Source organism: Ipomoea nil, unplaced genomic scaffold (assembly GCF_001879475.1).
Source record: "Ipomoea nil cultivar Tokyo-kokei standard unplaced genomic scaffold, Asagao_1.1 scaffold0205, whole genome shotgun sequence".
Taxonomy (NCBI): Eukaryota; Viridiplantae; Streptophyta; class Magnoliopsida; order Solanales; family Convolvulaceae; genus Ipomoea; species Ipomoea nil.
This window is the reverse complement of record NW_017616633.1, coordinates 200,777-206,474: the sequence shown is the minus strand read 5'-3', so window position 1 is coordinate 206,474 and position 5,698 is coordinate 200,777.

Genomic DNA, 5,698 nt, shown 5'->3' with positions numbered 1-5,698 from the left:
CTAAATACAATGGGAAAAAGAGTCCTAAACCTAATCTAGAAAACAAGTAAATAGAGTTTTATTTAGAAAACGATTTAAGGAATCCTTTCTAAATACAACTAGTGTTTTATGCCAAACAATTTAAATTAATGATGACCAAAAATAATAGGGCTGATTTGGGCCTAATTTAATCACCAAAATCAGCACTTAAACAATTATAAAAAAGCCTTGAGTTATTCTTCATATTTTGCAAATGGGCTTGACTTGGATTTCCACCATCTTTGAACATCACCAATGAAGAGTTGCCTTAATTGTTTGGACTTGGGCCTTGTGATTGGCCCAATTAGTATTCTTAATGGATCTTCATATGTTGGGCCGCATCATCCTCCCCTTCTTGAAAATGATTCGACCTCGAATCTTGTAAGCATTGTCTTCGATCCATGATATCACTTGAAATTGGCCACTATAACATTTTCCTCTATCGAATGGACTTATTATTGGTCTTTGTTGTTTCTTCCACCAATGATGTTTTAAGGTCGTCGTTATGGGCCTTGTGATGAGCCCACTATTTACCCTTTCTGGATTCCATGTGTATTGGTTCCTATTAATGACGCAGTCCCACGTTGTTCCCACAACTGAGTGATCTTCGCGTCCTATCATTTGAGCAACGTTGATACTTCTCAAGTTGTTCTGATCTTCATAATCACTAAGAACTTATTGTCTTGAGAAGAGGCATGACAACCAGAGATGTGTAATTTGTTTAGTATAGAGAGTTGCGGCTTCAATTAATGCAACCCTAATTCTTGAACGAATCAGGATATATATACTTCTTGATATGGACACTCTCCAAATATATCTCTGATCGTAGATGGTAGGACTTTTTGTGAAGAAAGAAATCTTTAAGATTCGGTCCATACCTTTCACGCTGATCCGCTGATATTCTTTCCAAAACTGTCATCTCATAACCGCATCCCAGCTTTTTAGAAAACTTTCCTTTATCAGATCTTTAGTGGCTTGATCTAGCAGTGCGTATGTTGATTGTACTGATCAGTCACTCTTCTCTAAGGACAAATAGACACCAACCTAAACCCTATCTTAATTTGCCAGAATAATATTGCCAATTATATGTTGGGGTTTTTCTTCAAAAATAAAACATTAACACACTCCCCCTTTGACTATTACTTGGCAAAACAACTCAACTAAGGATAAAACATCTTAGCTAAAGATAGAGAAGTGCATAATAAAAAAAAAATAATACTGGCAACAGTTCGCAAAGGAAATATTGTTTGATTTACAACCCATAAAGTCATCAGCACACAAGCCGTGCTGGATAAAAACATAGAGCAGATCAATTCTTCACAAAAACACGCCACAAAAACACGCTCAGACAGGGCCAGAAGGTACTTCAACCAACCACAAAACACCATCACAAAAACTCCTCCTGAGTTATAGCACTCCCCCTTTTTGCCAAAGATAGACAAAGGACACGTTAAGCATTAGAGGGACCTTCACTGCCAGTCTTCACATTTTCACCAGCAGCAGACTCAGTCAAACTCATTCGAAGTAGAACAATTGCAAGTTCAGTGCGGGCCGCATTGAGCTGATTTGAGATAATTTTACTCACAGTCTTCAGCTCAGACACACGAGCCTTTAGTCACAGGGACAGCTGCACATCTCGAGCATACGGGGTATCCTCAATAGCAGTATCAGCCTCAGAAGTATGCGGAGCATCAACAGGCGTAACATCCCGGATATGTTTGCCAGTCAAATGACGTGGATCCACAGTATACAGCAGAGAGGGAGCAATGATCTCACTTTGCATCGGAATCAAACCCTGGGAATTTAGCACACCAAAGATGAGATTAGGATACAGAAGTCGTACCTTCGGTTCCCTGGGATGTATCAAAGTCAGAATATGATAGAAGATCCATCTCCCTAAATCAATGGTCATCTTGGTTCCAACTCGAAACAGAAGAGCAGCTAGAGTCTTTCCGACTGTATGAAAATGTGTTGATGGAAGCCAGTTGTGCAAAGCAATCCGGTGTAGAATAACAAACTTGGAGGTAAATTGATTGCTGGACAAGGTATCATTATCACCAGTTGGTCAAACAGGTGCTAGTCCTCCAGTGAGGGTCTTTGCAACCAAATCCCAGTCAGAAATTTCGTCTTCTTCAACTGTCTTCAACCCATAGTACTGATTGATCATGCCTGGTCCGAACACATACCACTTACCCCTAATGAAGATTTGTTGGCACTTCTAACGAGTAAGATTATCAATCTCCTCATTTAGGTTGCAGTAGAATTCGTAAGTCAGCAACTTTGAATAAGGACAAATGGATGTCACTGTTTTCAGCAGACCAACATCACTCAGTAGAGGCAATATATCATAGACTAAATTCAATTGATTCTCATCCACTGATCGTTGTATGATCAGCTCACGTCTCACCATTGTAGACCATTTGTCTTGAGCAGTTGCAGAGACAAACTGTGGTTTGTAAACAGAAGTATCAGGACTTTCAGAAACATTCTGCACATCAGGAGTAACACTCCTTCCTCTTGCCTTTGTTGCAACTTTCATCTTTCTGCTTGTTGTTGGCGGAACAACTATATGAGCCTTATTTTTAACAGAAGACCTCAGGGTCTTAAAAACTTGTCTGACCAGCGGATCACTTTAAGCCTTCTCAAAATCAGCCGACCTTCTTCTCTTCTCTGGTTGAGTAGATTCGGTATGTTCATCACCAGCATCCACAACAACTTTCTTTGGAACTCCTTTTCTTTTGGACTTTTGCCTTTCTCTGACAGGGGAGCTCTTTGTAGGACTCGGAGATACAGAATTGCTGGTCTCAGATACGTGGTGATATGAACCTAGTCCAAGGTTCACATAAAGATGGAGTATTGTCCCAAGATTACTCTCAATGCAAAGATAGAGATGGATCAAAATACCTTAAACCTCACGAGAAACCCTTTGTCTCGAATCCTCAAAGACTTGGAAGAATCCCATGTAGCTTCAAGTACCTCGATGTTGCAATCTTCAATCAACTAGATTCGGATCTAGTTTCCTTCGATTCAAGAACGAGTCCACGAACCTAAATCTAAGGTTGAAGAAAGTAAGATTGATTCGAGTCCACGAATCAATTTGCTAGTCGAGTCCACGACTAGCCACTAATTGAGTCCACAATTAGCCATAAGGTTTCTTACACAAGTATAAAGAAAAACTTAAGAATTTTATTGAATTAAAGCCTGTCTAAAACTGATATGGATGTGCCCTATTTATAGGTATAGGGCAGCATTGTAATCTAAATACAATGGGAAAAAGAGTCCTAAACCTAATCTAGAAATCAAGTAAATAGAGTTTTATTTAGAAAAGGATTTAAGGAATCCTTTCTAAATACAACTAGTGTTTTATGCCAAACAATTTAAATTAATGATGACCAAAAATAATAGGGCTGATTTGGGCCTAATTTAATCACCAAAATCAGCACTTAAACAATTATAAAAAAGCCTTGAGTTATTCTTCATATTTTGCAAATGGGCTTGACTTGGATTTCCACCATCTTTGAACATCACCAATGAAGAGTTGTCTTAATTGTTTGGACTTGGGCCTTGTGATTGGCCCAATTAGTATTCTTAATGGATCTTCATATGTTGGGCCGCATCATCCTCCCCTTCTTGAAAATGATTCGACCTCGAATCTTGTAAGCATTGTCTTCGATCCATGATATCACTTGAAATTGGCCACTATAACATTTTCCTCTATCGAATGGACTTATTATTGGTCTTTGTTGTTTCTTCCACCAATGATGTTTTAAGGTCGTCGTTATGGGCCTTTTGATGAGCCCACTATTTACCCTTTCTGGATTCCATGTGTATTGGTTCCTATTATTCTCCCATTCTTGAAAAGGATTCGTCCTCGAATCCAAATCTTCAGTGAAAGACAAAGTAGCAAGCTCACTTTCTGTTTTATCACGCTCGTGGAACTTTTTCTTGGGATGCTTGACATGAGTCGCTCCAATCATCATCCTACAATCAACAAGTAAGGCAATTAAGTCTAATGACACATCAGGGAATTTAAACATTCTGGATGGTAATAATTCAACGAAATGAGACATATTAAATTTATGCATCTTGTTTGAATTGTCAATAAGCACAAAATCTTTCCACCTAGAGCTTAAGGCTAAACCAAACACAAAATCCATGAAAATATCAAGTAATGATTTAGATGCATTGTGGTGGTAAGTAGCACAATTATGAACATAAGATTCTACATCTTTTTTCTTCTTTGGCCAATGAAAATATCCATGCAAAACATCATCACTCTTTGGAAAATCAAATTGTCCCTTATGTGAATCAATAATTAAACCATTGCTCAAATCCAAGCAAAAAGTGCCAATCCCATTGACTTTGAAAGAAAACCCCTTGAGCAAGTAGTATTTCACATAAGAAGTTTTCAAATGTGCCTTATAACTTCCCAGTGATTCCTTATCTCTATCAAATAAAGTTTTAGTAAAATCAAAATTAAGGAATCTCGGATGTACGGACGCAAACAAATTTCTAACACATCTAGCAAGGAGCTCATTAATAGAAACATGACAAACAAATCTAGAGAATTTTAATGCATGCTTTTGAAATAAAAATGAGTAAATAGTTACTCCCCTTCTTTTCTCTTGCTTAATATCCTTTGTAGTTACCAAGAGAGGTTGCACTTTGACACCTTGGGCTGGTCCTTTCCACTGTATCACTGATTGTGGTCCCTTTGTTTGGCTACAAACCGAAATAGAAGATTGGAGTGGTGATTGCAATTCCAAACATGGAGGTTCCACTTTTCTCACTATGATTTCTTCATTCTTTGAGGCTGGTTTGAGAGCTTGCATCAATGTCAATTGAATTTCTTCTACTTGTTTAGGATACAAACGAGACAAGAAATATGTAACTCCATTCATGTGAAACACATAAGTGTTCCTCATTCCATCAGAACTTATTTTTCTGTCAAATTGCAATGGTCTACCTAACAAGATATGAGCAGCCTGCATTGGGATATTATCACACAAGATTTCATCAGAGTAACTGTTAATAGATAAAGGAATAAGATCCTGTTTGGTTACTCTAGCTTCTCCTACATCAGTTAACCATTGCAAACAATAAGGATTTGGATGATTAAGCAAAGGTAACTGGGGAAATTTAATCATAGCTGCACTAGCCACATTTGTGCAACTTCTAGAATCTATTACCATAGCACAAGCATTCTCTTTAATTGACCTTTTAGTACAAAATATATTTTCTCTTTGAGACTCATCTTCTTTTAAAGGGTGAACATTCAAAACTTCCTTAACAACAACAGTATGACTAGACTCACTAGCAACATATTTAGAATCAGAATCTAAAGGTATGAATGGTTCTCCCTCAACATGTTCATTGAGAGTTTCAAAATGGTCACATACCTCATCCTTAGACTTATATTCAAGACAAGAAGCAAAATTTTCAGATTGTTTTGTTATCTTAACTACCCTTTTGTTAGGGCAATCACGAGCTATGTGGCCTCTCCCATTACATCTATAACAAATCAATTCTCTATCATGTTGAGGCCTCACTGCCTCACTTACCATTTCCTTACCTTTTTCTTGTGAATCATCTCTTGGAGGGGGATGTTCATCACGCCTTTTAGGGGTGGAACTTGTGTTGTTCCATCTTGATGCACCATTGTTGGACTTGTACAATTTCA